This window comes from Bos javanicus, chromosome 15, assembly GCF_032452875.1.
Source record: "Bos javanicus breed banteng chromosome 15, ARS-OSU_banteng_1.0, whole genome shotgun sequence".
In the NCBI taxonomy this organism is placed as follows: Eukaryota; Metazoa; Chordata; class Mammalia; order Artiodactyla; family Bovidae; genus Bos; species Bos javanicus.
Genome location: NC_083882.1, coordinates 22755356 through 22770000, shown reverse-complemented (window position 1 = coordinate 22770000; position 14645 = coordinate 22755356). Strand labels below are relative to the sequence as shown.

Below are 14645 nucleotides of genomic sequence, written 5' to 3'. Positions count from 1 at the left end.
GGTCAGATCAGAACGGGTCAACTGCAGACTCAGACAGGAGGTCCGGCCAGGAGAAGCAGGTACCTGGAGAAGACCTGGGCTCACATGAGAGCCTTCAGGTGGGGGATATTCAGAATTTCATGCTTCATCCAGCTTTCCCTCTGATTTACCGGTGCCACTGGACGAACTGTCTCACCACAAATCTCTATCAGTCACTGGAATATTGTCAGAATGTTATGAATTGTCCTTCTGATGTCAATTAACAAAGAATGGCTTACATTTACAGAGATTTGATTCTATTTAAAGCACATGATAGATGGTAAACAAAGTATCATTAGCTCCACTTTATAAATGTAGAAACTGGAATTTGGGTTCACCGATAAATCTGCTCAAACTGTTGAAGTTTTATGATGAAGGCTAATGTGGAGAATAAAACCCAGGACTTTTGGTGTCCATGCCAGCGCTCTGGAACACTGCTAGCTCCAGCTGCACTCCACTAAATGTATCCACGAGAAACATATTCCATTTCCACCTCCATAGAGAAAAGCACTGGTGCAGGTGTGCCCTGTCCAGTTGTAACTGGTCCTGCTTGAGAAGTGAAGGGAGAGGTTAATTTCCAAATAAAGTCACCGCTAGAAAGTTGCAAAATGTGGGTTTCATACTAAAGAGTGTTTCTGATTGGATGGATGAGGGAACAACGCCAAGGAAAGTGTAATGGGAGACAGCTGGAGACACAGGTGTGCAGACTTACAAATTAACTCGGCAACTCTTCACACGGGCTCCCCCAAGACCCTCAGCTCAAAGGGAAGACTGGTGCTCTCTTCCACCCAAGTAACCCAGAGGCCTGAGAGGAGGGTCATGGTCAGGCACCCCCATTCCCATCAGGATAGGACCTAATGGGCTTTCCTCTCAAAGCCAGCAGTGATAGTCACCTTCAGACAGCCTGACCAGGGCACAGTGAGCCTCTCCCTGAGAACTGCCCCCCACCCCAGCCCTGAGTTGGAGCCAGCAGTTATGCTAATAGCTAGTTCTCAGGGAAATTAAAATAGAGGAAGTCTTGTTCAGGGTTCAAAAGCAGGAGAGCAGGCCTCTGACCTGCTTCTGACCTGCCTGGACACTTCCTGCCCACAAGCACAGCTAGTCAAGTGGCACTTTAGATGAGAAAGGGAGTGGGTCTTGGTACTTTTGAGCCCCTGAGGGTCTGGCCAACCCCTTGAGGTCCAACAAAATCCTATGACTCACGAGGTGAAATAAACAGCGTTGTAAAATGTTGAAGTGAAATCAAATCTGCATTTTTGCCCATAAACCGATGATGATATCAGTTTGTGGCCCGGGATCATAAGCAGGAACCCCCAAAACTGCAGTTTGAAGTCTCACCCATGGGATGAGACTGTGTGGACTTTGGAGACTGTGGATCCACACAGACTTTGACTGTGTGGATCACAATAAACTGTGGAAAATTCTTAAAAAGATGGGAATACCAGAGCACCTTACCTGTCTCCTGAGAAACCGGTATGCAGGCCAAGAAGCAACAGTTAGAATCAGACATGGAACAACTCATTGGTATGAAAATTAGAAAAGGAGTACAAGAAGGCTGTATATTGTAATCCTGCTTATTTCACTTCTATGCAGAGTACATAATGCAAAATACCAGGCTGGATGAATCACAAGCTGGAATCAAGACTGCCAGGAGAAATACCAACAACCTTAGATGTGCAGATGATACCACTTTAATGGCAGAAAATGAAGAGGAACTAAAGAGCCTCTTGAGGAGGGTGAAAGAGGAGATTGAAAAAGCTGGCTTAAATCAATATTCAAAAAACAAAGATCATGGCATCTGGTCCTATCACTTCATGGAAAAAGTGAAAGCCATGACAGATTTTCTTTTGCAGGGCTCCAGAATCACTGCAGATGGTGACCTCAGCCATAAAATTAAAAGGCACTTGCTCTTTGGAAGGAAAACTACGACAAACCTAGATAGAGTATTAAAAAGCAAAGACATCATTTTGCCAACAAAGGTGCATATAGTCAAAGCTATGGTTTTTTCAGTAGTCATATATAGATGTGAGAGTTGGACCATAAAAATAGGCTGAGCACTAAAGAATTGATGCTTTCAAATTGTGGTGCTGGAGAACACTCTTGAGAATCCCTTGGACTGCAAGGAGATCAAACTAGTCAATCCTAAAGGAAACCAACCATGAATTCATTGGAAGCACTGCTGCGGAAGCTCCAACACTTTGGCCACCTGATGGGAAGAGTGGACTCATTGGAAAAGACCCTGATGCTGGGAAAGACTGAAGGCAAAAGGAGAAGGGGTTGGCAGAGGATGCGATGAACTCTGGGAAACAGTGGAGGACAGAGGAGCCTGGCAGGCTACAGGCATGGTCCATGCAGTCGCAAAGAGTTGAATACAACTTAGTGACCGAATAACAACAACCAAGAAGAGCCATCGGTCAACTTGAAATGTATTACTTGAAAGGAGAAAATGCAGGAGCTCTCAGGCATACATTTTACTTGCATATGAGAAGCAGACAAAGTCACATTACATTCTGAACAGGCCTTTGTTTACAATTAAAGTTTCTTTCAAAGGAAAGCAGGGAAGACTCAATGGAGGGTCTGGATTCCTAACAATTTGGAGCTTCTAGTCCCAACTGTCCTCGGATTCCTGAGGTACTCCAGCATCCCAATATGCTTTTTTTTTTTTTTTTCTTTCTCTCTTTCTCCACCTTCCCCCACCCACCACCTCCACTACCTATAATTGGTTTCTATTATGAACAATCAAAAATACATTGAATAAGACCCTAGGTCAGAGAAATTACCCTCCATTTGATGACTGTTTTACATCCCTGGTGGCTCAGAGGGTAAAGCGTCACCCTGCAATGGGGGAGCCTCGAGTTCAATCCCTGGGTCGGGAAGATCCCCTGGAGAAGGAAATGGCAACCCACTCCAATACTCTTGCCTGGAAAATCCCATGGACAGACAAGTAGGCTACAGTCCGTGGGGTCGCACTTTCTTTTTTTCACCTGCTACCAAAAGAAGTCACACCCCTACTTCCTTCAAAGGCCCATGCAGTGAAATTTAGAGAAGCATCTGAAGACAACTTTGGACCCAGTAGATGCTTCATGAACTGATTTAGGGTAAACAGAACATGATGAGTAAGTAAACTGAACTAATTTCTAGACCTATTTTTTTTTAATAAAATAAAATCTGGTTCCCTTAGGGTTTAAATGCCACCTGGCTTGATACATCCAATGAAATGCCTCTAAACTTCTCTCTAAATTACTTACAAAATAGAAGAAAAGATAAATATTCTCAACAACTTCAAAACTGAAGAAGGGGACTTCTCTGGTGAAAGTGAAAGTTGCTCAGTCGTGTCCGACTTTTTGCAACCCCATGGACTATACAGTCCATGGAATTCTCCAGGCCAGAATACTGGAGTTGGTAGCCTTTCCCTTCTCCAGGGGATCTTCTCAACCCAACAATCAATCCCAGGTCTCCTGCATTGCAGGCGGATTCTTTACCAGCTGAGCCACAAGGGAAGGACTTCTCTGGTGGTCCAGTGCTTAAGAATCCCCTTGTCAATACAGGGGACACAGGTTTAATCCCTGGTCCAGTAAGATCCCACATGACGGGGGGCAACTAAGCCTCGGTACCACAGCTACTGAAGCCCACATGCTTCAACAAAGAAGCCACCACAATGAGAAACCCACACACAGCAACGAAGAGTAGCCCCAACTCGCTTCAACTAGAGAAATCCCTAGTGCAGCAATGAGGACCCAGAACAGCCAAAAAATAAATATATAATTAATTTTTTAAAAAATTAAGATGAATCACCAAGCTGTTACCAGAATCTGAAAAGAATTTCTGTTACCTAAATAAAGCTAATGAAGCTAAGCTGCATTGAAACAAACAATCCATGTTTCACCTTGTAAAACAGAGTAGACCTACCCACCTGAAAAGTGATAGGAACATTTTGCCTTTCTCCTACTTTCTACCCCTAGTTCAGAGATCCAGGATTGAACCAACACCTGTCTCTCTACTATGGGTACTACTCTTTGGATGGGCCCAGAGAACTGTTCTATCTCCCCCAACTTAACTCCATCCATTCCCAGAATGCAATTCCTGGGAAACCAGGAAGCAGGAAGTAGATGAGGATGAGTAGCAATGGCACATCACATTGTGGAAGGTATTTTGCCCACACAGGATGCTGTGTAGGCAGGACAAAGACACTTTGTGCTGGAGAGTAAGACTTCGATGATCTCATCAGTTCTGAATGTTAGAGAACAGGCAGAAGGAGGAGGAGATCTCCCCACAGCTCAGCAGGGCTGAACAGCTGAATCCCATCAAAATGGATCAGCCCAGGGAGCAGAGCCAAGGACAAGCCACACTTCCTCTGTTAGCAAGCACCAAATCTCTATTTGCCTTATTGTAAAATGAAGAGGGGCCAGGGGTTGGGGGAGAGGAATTGGACCTACTGGAAAACAATGCCACATATGAGAAAAAAAAAAAAAAAGAGAATCACCCAGAAGACTAAGAAAAAGAACACACTTCTGAAGATGATTTACTATAGAAACCAGAAGAAAATTTTAAGAAAATATCATCTATAATATGAAAAATATAAGATGGCCCTTTGAGGATGAAACTGAAAACCATATGGAAAGCAAGCTGAGATAAAATCGATACCAGGATAAACCTGGACACAGTGACACACTTTATTTTCTTGGGCTCAAAAATCACTGCAGATGGTAACTACAGCCATGAAATTAAAAGACATTTGCTCCTTGGAAGAAAAGCTATGACCAACCTAGACAGCATATTAAAAAGCAGAGACATTACTTTGCTGACAAAGGTCCATCTAGTCAAAGCTACGGTTTTCCAGTAGTCATGTATGGATCTGAGAGTTGGACTATAAAGAAAGCTGAGCACCAAAGAACTGATGCTTTTGAACTGTGGTGTTGGAGAAGACTCTTGAGAGTCCCTTGGACAGCAAGGATATCCAACCAGTCCATCCCAAAGGAAATCAGTCCTGAATATTCATTGGAAGGACTGATGCTGAAGCTGAAGCTCCAATACTTGCCACCTGATGCAAAGAACTGACTCATTTGAAAAGACCCTGATGCTGGGGAAGACTGAAAGCAAGAAAAGAAGAGGATGACAGAGTGAGATGGTTGGATGGCATCACCATCCAACTCGATGGATATGAGTTTGAGCAAGCTCCAGGAGATGGTGATGGACAGGGAAGCCTGGTGTGCTGCAGTCCCTGGGGTCACAAAGAGTCAGACACGACTGAGCAACTGAACTGAAGTGAACTGAGGATAAGGCTCAAAGACTGCCACCTGAAATGACATTATAGGTCTTACAAAAATGTGATGGGAGTAAGCTCCTTTGTTTATGCAAAGGGTAATTGTGAATCTTTTAAAATAAACAATCACAGAACTTCTATAATAAAAGAGACAACAGATAAAAGAGTGGAGTTTTCTAAAAAAATATTTCATCCAATATAGCATTAGACAATGTCCAGTTATTACCCATCCAGGCTTCAGTCACTTGCTTGCAAGAGTTCTTCTTTTATCAAATGTCTGAGCAATTCAGAACTCCATGTACTCACTGGGGAAAGATGGTATTCTGAAACCTTTTTTTCCTTTGGCATAAATGATGGAAATGTTAAAATCCAGTAATTACTTCATTACCTCATTTGCAATAGTTTCAACGTCCAAGTTACTCTCTTTTCTTAGCAGCAACAGTAATTAAGAAAGCCAAATTCAAGGCAATTCTCACTGAAACTTTGTAAGAATTTTGTGAAAATCTTTTAGAAAAGGTACATGGTGATTTCAGAATATGTATTATTAAATTCAGCTGCTGTACAAATACAGCCAATATTTGTATATTGGATGAAATATAATAAAAGTTGACTTGTCACTTAAAAAACAGTCTAAGGCAAATGTTTCAAGTCAGCAAGACCTCCATCCTTGGGCACCCAGGATAACAAAGTTCCACCATCTTCATCATGTGGCCTCCTAGGTGGTCACTGTCATCTTCTGGCACTCGGCTAGAATAGAGAAAATAAGCATGGAGGAGAGCTTAATGACTGCTCTTATGGGGAAGTTCTATAAGACACACACATCATTTGAATTCAATAGAGCTCAACTGTATGGTATATTTCCAGGGGCTTCAAACCTAGAAATGAGAATCTGACTAATGGCACCCAAGAACAGATAGAAAGGGAGCTATTTCTGATAAAAGAAATATCTCCAAGAAAATAAAATTGTTAAACAATAATTAAAAGCCATATATAGGAAGCAGTGGACAAGAAAGCCTGGAGTGCTGCAATTCATGGGGTCACAGAGTCCGACATGACTCAGTGACTGAACCACACAGGAAGCAGTAAATGAGTGCAACTGACACAGCAGAAAATCAAGTAAGTATTAAGGACGGCAAACTTGAGAAACACTTCCAGATTGCAGAGAAAGAGAACAAAGAATTGATAATATCATATTTCATTGATTCTAAGATGTCCATTTTTTCACAATAATCAGTTGTGAATCACAGAAATCAGTTAAGTCTTACAATCAGTGGCATTGCACAATCACTGTGGACCTGGGAGCTATCCCAGTGAGACTGTTGTCAAGTCCTGGGCATGGCCTAACTGTGGTCTCAGCTGTTCATGTTCTAAGCGCCTTAATTGAGTTATGTACATTGTTGCAATCACATGTGAGCTTAATTGCCATTTAAAATGTCTTTTAAAAGATTATACTATGACTTGGCACTGAAACAAGAAGTTATTGTGTATGCAGAAAGGCGTGGAATTAGAGCAGCAGGATGTAATTTGATATTACTGAAGCAAATATCTGTTTAGGAGCAATGAGTGAAATTCCTTTTTAAAAAAAGCCAAGTTCTTTATAGGATCGAAGAAAGGGAAGTTATCCTTAAGTAAAAGCTTAGAAATTGTTATGTTTTATGACTAAGATACACGCAAAAGAGATTGCCTGTCACATGCCAAACAATGCAGTTAAAGGCAGGAGAAACTGTCAAATATCTCAAAATAGGTGAAATACCTCACAAGAAGGAAGCTGGTATGATCAACTTACCAATTTCACAGGACTGTAATTATGGCATTATGTCATAGTTTAACTGGCAGCATCTTTTCTTCCTTAATAGTACATAAAATACAAGTACTTCTTACAACTGATAAAATATTGATACAGTAATTAAAGAAGAAGATGATAGCTATTGTAGACCAGGAATAAAGATTCAGCCCAAGACTTATATTTCTGAGGAAGGCTTTATAATAATCAAAGAAGAAGCAATCACTGAAGATATAATGAAAGAAAACTTTCCAAAAGAGGAGGGTGAGAGAGAATGAAACATTCACCAGGTTCCAGGAAAGAGTAACTAACATAGACTCATATCTAAAAATATCCTGACAATTTTTTCAATTAAAATATAAAACATGTTTTTTTTATCTATCTACATATCCAGACCCAAAAATGAATATAAAAATATCTATAATGGAATAAAAATCATGCTGACCTTGTTCTTCTCTTCTACAGTGATAGATGCGTATAGAGTTTTGACATGGAAAAAAATTTAGACTCAGGTATTCTACTCACAGGTAAGTTTTAATTTAGAGAGCAGAAAACAAAAGAGACATTTATAAGAGCGCAAAATGTCTGCCATTCATATACTGTTTAAATCACTTTAAAATATATTCCAACTGCCCAAGTGACAATTTAAAATTAGGACCTCAAGAATGGGAAAATCAAAGCATAAAAGGACTAGCATTGAGCACTGAAGCCAACCACACAAAACAAGTCTAAGATAATTGTTTAAATACAGTTACAACACAGAATATGTGTCAAAAATCTAAATCCAGGCCACACAAAACATCAAAAGTAATTTAATAACAACCCAAATTACAAACCCACATTTAATGAACTTTCAGATAAGAAGGAAGAACAGAGGGAAAGAAAAAGATACAAAAGTCATTAGCCTCCACAGTTGTGAACCTAAAAATACCATTTTACTCTTAACTTTATCACCAGGAGAAACACTGACTGGTGTTCACACACATATTTAGAACATACTGCATAGGACTTGCCTGGAGAATCCCAGGGACGGGGAAGCCTGGTGGGCTGCTGTCTGTGGGGTCGCACAGAGTCGGACACGACTGAAGCGACTTAGCAGCAGCAGCAGCATAGGAGAGGAGGGGGGCTGTCCTTGCAAAGATAGATAAAACTTCAACCTCCGCCTCAAGGTCTTTAGTCCAAAGACCTCTAGTCAATATAGAGGATAGATTTTAGTTTGTCACAAGAATAAACACATGTGAAATTCCTGGAAGAAATCTATAGAGAGCCAGTCTTCGAATGATGATTAGACTTTACTGCGTACCAATATTTTCTATTCCTTCTACTAAAAGATTCCTAAAATCCAGTACATAAGGGTATAGAGTTCTTCTTCACAGTTCTCGTTCACCATGGTCACACACATACACACACGCTCACACGCCATATCACAGTGGTCACACACGCCCATGTCACTGTAAGTTGTGACAGTCCTTAAGCTGGACAGCTTTGTTCAACAGCATCGCTGTTATCACAGAGCAAGATATAAAACTCAGACCACAAGGGAGCTCCTCACAGTGCCTACTGTGACGTACACCTCACTCAGGCCTGAATCAGTACATACACTCACAAGAAGTTTTCCACCTGCTCTGTAATTTAAAGCTCACAACAACCAACCTAGTAGGCATCATTTTCCCACTTTTACAGATGTGAAAACAGAGGCTCATCCAGAACTATATAGCCAGGAAGCGGGGGGCAGAGGCAGATCTCCAAGCCAGGAATTTCTGGCGTAGAAGTTTGATCATACCACACCACACCATTTCCCTAATTCAAACAGAGAAGGTAGAAGGAAAGAGAGGAAGAGATTAATTTTATAATTTATGAAAGTCTTAGTACACATGCTTCCTCTTTTACAAAAACAGTAATAATAAGGCAATGCACCCACCTAATCCCCTTGGGCTGGCACCTCATTATTCCTCTCTCAAACATTCACAGAGTGGGTATAGGGCTCCTTTTTCTCCAACATAATTGGTTCTGAGACCTTCCTAGGAAGTGCCCTGGTCCCTGGGGCCTGATTAGCCAGGACCAATCAATGAGCCTTCAGGCTTCTTTGTTTCTTCAGTATTCTGGGCTAACCTTTCTCTTGCCAGGAATTAAGCTTAGATGGAGTCATTGATTTACTCTAAAGAGTTTAAATTCCAATGCATTGCTGCTTCCCAAAGTCTTGAGGGAACAATACTTAAAAGAATGCATCTCTGGTAGTGGAATTTTAGACACCAACAAGGGATTTACCTTTAATGCCAGCCACCCCTTAAAAAAATTCTTCACATCACAGCATACTGAGACAGGGGTTCTTCATCGTACACCCAGGGCCCTTGGCTCATCTCCGTGTCCCTTGAACTCAATGTCTTGCACTCCTGCAAATCCTGCAGAGAGAGACTCAACCAGGGTGTAACCAGACTGGTCAAACCCCAGCTCCCAGACTCCTGGAGACATCGAGCCGCTGCTGGGGGCACCTCGCGGCTGCTTCCGTGGTTCCTTCCCCGCCAGCCCCGAGGTCAGCCCCGCCAGTCTTGGCGCCCCAGTCCCCAGCCACCTGAGGGTCTCCGAGCCGCCTGAGTCTCCGCGACCCCCGCTGGGCCTGGAGGTTCGGAGACGGCGGGCGGGCTGATGCTGCCACCTCTCGGCCACCTTCTCTCGCAGCTGCGCTCAGCCCTCTCCCTCTCCCTCTCCCACCTGGCAGCCCGCCCCAAAACCCTCCCCAGGCGTCTGGGCCGGGGAAGGCCATGATCACTGGGCCTGGGAGGGGAATGACCTTCCCCGCAGGGGCGGCTTCCTTTCAGACCACCCCAGCTGCTCACCGGGAACGGATGTGCGAATGAGCGCGGCCAGCAACCACCTCCCCCACGGTTCTGGGGCTGGTGCCCACGCCCTTTCCCCACCTGGAGATCAAAACTGCCCCCTCGTTTCCCTGGGCCACAGCCTGGCCGAAAAACCACCAGATTCACCCCCTAAAGCTGGGCCCTCCTGGCTGTCTAAAAGAAAGCGGGTGGGAGCACAGGTTTTTAAACTTAGATTCCCCCTTCAGACCCACTGAATTCGAATCTCCAGGAAGGAGAACAGGAAACTCTTTTTGCAAAGTTCTCCAGTGATCCAAGTGGTGAGGCAGGCTGGGGACTCACCCAGTTAGAAAATCTACCTGACCTTTCCCCAGTACCTGCTGGCGTGCACACTCACTCACTGACAAGCTGTCAAGAGACAAGCACCCAGTATCAGGCGCTGGGCTTGAAAAGAAAGGGTTTGATTGAGGGCACCCTCACATCAAATGCAAAAGGCAAAATGGTTGTCTGAGGAGACTTACAAATAGCTGAGAAAAGAAGAAAAGCGAAAGGCAAAGGAGAAAAGGAAAGATATATCTATCTGAATGCAGAGTTCCAAAAAATAGCAAGGAGAGAAAAAGTCTTTTTAAGTGAACAATGTAAAGAAATAGAGGAAAACAATAAAATGGAAAAGACTAGAGATCTCTTCAAGAAATTAGAGATATCAAGGGAACATTTCATGCAAAGACAGGCACAATAAGGGACAGAAACAGTATGGACTTAACAAAAGCAGACGATACTAAGTGGTGGCAAGAATACACAGAAGAACTATACAAAAAGATCTTCATGACCCAGATAACCACCGTAGTGAGATCACTCACCTAGAGGGAGACATCCTGGAATGCGAAGTCAAAGAAGTTATTACTACAGACAAAGCTAGTGGAGGTGATGGAATTCCAGCTGAGCTATTTCAAATCCTAAAAGATGATGCTGTGAAAGTGCTGCATTCAGTTCAGTTCAGTCACTCAGTCGTGTCTGAATCTTCACAACCTCATGGACTGCAGCATTCCAGCCCTCCCTGTCCATCACCAACTGCTGGAGTTTACTCAAACTCATGTCCATTGAGTCGGTGATGCCATCCAACCATCTCATCCTCTGTCATCCCATTCTCTGCCTTCAGTCTTTCCCAGCATCAGGGTCTTTTCCAATGAGTCAGTTCTTCGCATCAGGTGGCCAAAGTATTGGAGTTTCAGCTTCAGCATCAGTCCTTCCAATGAATATTCAGGACTGATCTCCTTTAGAATGGACTGGTTGGGTCTCCTTGCAGTCCAAGGGACTCTCAAGAGTCTTCTCCAACACCAGAGTTCAAAAGCATCAATGCTTTGGTGCTCAGCTTTCTTTATAGTCCAACTCTCACATCCATACATGACTACTGGAAAAAACCATAGCTTTCACTAGATGGACCTTTGTTGGCAAAGTAATATCTCTGTTTCTTAATATGCTTAGGTTGGTCATAACTTTTCTTCCAAGGTGGTGGTTTAGTTGCTAAGTCTTATCTGACTCTTGCGATCCTGTGGGCTATAGCCTGTCAGGCTCCTCTGTCCATGGGATTCTCCAGGCAAGAATACTGGAGTGTGTTGTCATTTCCTTCTCCAGGGGATCTTCTCGACCTAGGAATCGAATCCGGATCTCCTGCACTGCAGGCAGATGATTTACCAACTGAGCTATTTAATTTCATGGCTGCAGTCACCATCTGCAGTGATTTGGGAGCCCCAAAAATAAAGTCTGTCACTATTTCCACTATTTCCCCATTTTTTGCCATGAAATGATGGGACCAGATGCCATGATCTTAGTTTTCTGAATGTTGAGTTTTAAGCCAACTTTTTCACTCTCCTCTTTCAGTTTCATCAAGAGGCTCTTTAGTTCTTCTTTGCTTTCTGCCATAAGGGTTGTGCCATCCTCATATCTGAAGGTATTGATATTTCTCCCAGCAATCTTGATTCCAGCTTGTGCTTCTTCCAGCCTGGCATTTTGCATGATGTACTCTGCATATAAGCTAAATAAGCAGGGGGACAATATACAGCCTTGACATACTCCTTTCCCAATTTGGAACCAGTCTGTTGTTCCACGTCCAGTTCTAACTGTTGCTTCCTGACCTGCATATAGATTTCTCAAATGGACTGGAATGGGTGAATTTAACTCAGATGACCATTATATCTACTATTGTGGACAAGAACCCCTTAGAAGAAATGGAGTAGCCATCATAGTCAACAAAAGAGTCTGAAATGCAGTACTTGGATGCAATCTCAAAAATGACAGAATGATCTCTGTTCATTTCCAAGGCAAACCATTCAATATCACAGTAATCCAAGTCTATGCCCTAACCAGTAATGCTGAAGAAGCTGAAGTTGAATGGTTCTATGAAGACCTACAAAAACTTCCAGAACTAACACCCAAAAAAGATGTCTTTTTCATTACAGGGGACTGGAATGCAGAAGTAGGAAGTCAAGAACACCTGGAGTAACAGGTAAATTTGGCTTTGAAGTACAGAATGAAGCAGAGCAAAGGCTAATAGAGTTTTGCCAAGAGAACGCACTGGTCATAGCAAACAATCTCTTCCAACAACACAAGAGACGACTCTACACATGGACATCACTAGATAGTCAATACCTATATCAGATTGACTATAGTCTTTGCAGCCAAAGATGGAGAAGCTCTATACAGTCAGCAAAAACAAGACTGGGTGCTGACTGTTGCTCAGATCATGAACTCCTTATTGCCAAATTCAGACTTAAATTGAAGAAAGTAGGGAAAACCACTAGACCATTCAGGCATGACCTAAATCAAATCCCTTACGATTATACAGCTGCACTCAGTATGCCAGCAAATTTGGAAAACTCAGCAGTGGCCACAGGACTGGAAAGGTCAGTTTTCATTCCAAACCCAAAGAAAGGCAATGCCAAAGAATGTTCAAACTATCACACAATTGCATTCACTTCATATGCTATCAAAGTAATGCTTAAAATTCTCCAAGATAGGCTTCAATAGTATGTGAACTGAGAACTTTCAAATGTACAAGCTGGATTTAGAAAAGGCAGAGGAACCGGAGATCAAATCGCCAACATCTGTTGGATCATCGAAAGAGCTAGAGAATTCCACAAAAATGTCTTCTTCTGCTTCATTGACTACACTAAAGCCTTTGACAGTGTAGATCACAACAAACTGTGGAAAATTTTTAAAGAGATGGGAATACCAGACCGCTTTACCTGCCTCCTGAGAAACCTATATGCAGGTCGAGAAGCAACACATAGAACCAGACATGGAACAATGGACTGGTTCCAAATTGGGAAAGGAGTACATTAAAGCTATATACTGTCACCCTGCCAATTTAACTTATATGTAGAGTACATCATGTGAAATACTGGGCTGGATGAAGCACAAGCTGTAATCAAGATTGCCGGGAGAAATATCAATAATCTCAGATATTCAGATACCACCGATAGGGCAGAAAATGAAGAGGAATTAAAGTGCCTCTTGATGAAGGTGAAAGAAGAGAGTGAAAAAGATGGCTTAAAATTCAACATTCAAAAAACGAAGATCATGGCATCCAGTCCCATCACTTCATGGCAGATAGATGGGAAAACAATGGATAAACAGTGACAGACTTTATTTTCTTGGGCTCCAAAGTCACTGTGGATAATGACTGCAGCCATGAAAATAACAGACACTTGCTCCTTGGAAGAAAAGTTATGACCAACCTAGACCACATATTCAAGAGCAGAGACATTACTTTGCCTACAAAGGTGCAAACAGTCAAAGCTATGATTTTTCCAGTAATCATGTATGGATGTGAGAGCTGGAAAATAAAAAAGGCTGAGCACCAAAGAACTGATGCTTTTGAACTGTGGTGTTGGAGACTCTTGAGAGTCCCTTGGACAGCAAGGAGACCCAACCAGTCAATCCTAAAGGAGATCAACCCTGAATATTTATTGGAAGGACTGATGCTAAAGCTGAAGCTCCAATACTTTGGCCACCTGATTTGAAGAGCTGACTCATTGGAAAAGACCCTGATGCTGGGAAAGACTGAAGGCCAGAGAAGAAGGGGACGACAGAGGATGAGATGCTTGGATGGTATCACTGACTCAATGGACTTGAGTTTGACCAAACTCTGGGAGATAATGGAGGACAGGGAAACCTGGTGTTCTGCAGTCCAGTGGGGTCAGAAAGAGTCAGATACAACTGAGCGACTGAACAACAGCCTCACCTAGCCCAGGGGTGGGCTTCTCTGGGCTAGGTATCAACTGGGCCAGCTATCAACAACCTTCTCTGTTGATAGTGCTCTCAGAGGCTCAGTAATTTTTTTCACAGCCCTCTGAGGCCAAAACAAATACCCAAGGATTCTTTTCATGAAGTATTTAGGCTGGTACAAAAATAATTGAGGTCTTGCACTGTTGAACTTTGCTGTTTGGTATTGGAATACATTCTTAAATAAATGTGGTTGCATTATACATCATTTTAATGCAGACTGCTTGATTTTTTTTTTTTTTTTTGCTAATGACATTACTTGCTGTTTATTTTGTATTTATTTTAGACTAGGGAAATGATGTTAGACAAAAAGCAAATTCAAGCAATTTTCTTATTTGAGTTCAAAATGGGTCATAAAGCAACAGAGACAACTCAAAATATCAACAATGCAGTTGGCCCAGGAACTGCTAACGAACATACAGTGCAGTGGTGGTTCAAGAAATTTTGCCAAGGAGACAAGAGCTTTGAAGATGAAGAGCAC

The 14645-nt window shown here is 42.5% G+C and overlaps 1 protein-coding gene across 21 annotated transcripts in view; it reads right to left on the bottom strand.

Moving 5' to 3' along the window:
• PTS (6-pyruvoyltetrahydropterin synthase) overlaps nt 1–14645 on the bottom strand; it is a 255496-nt gene that overhangs the window by 115323 nt on the left and 125528 nt on the right. For 10 of the 21 annotated variants that reach the window (XR_009741115.1, XR_009741092.1, XR_009741101.1 and 7 more), the window contains 2 exons: nt 9333–9466; nt 5941–6028 (listed from right to left, as the gene is read on the bottom strand). The exons of 7 other annotated variants lie outside the window; for them this stretch is intronic. The gene's annotated coding sequence lies outside the window, so the exon portion shown is untranslated. The remainder of the gene's footprint in view (nt 1–5940; nt 6029–9332; nt 9467–14645) is intronic. 4 more of the 21 variants (XR_009741096.1, XR_009741104.1, XR_009741098.1 and 1 more) reach the window with 2 other exon arrangements.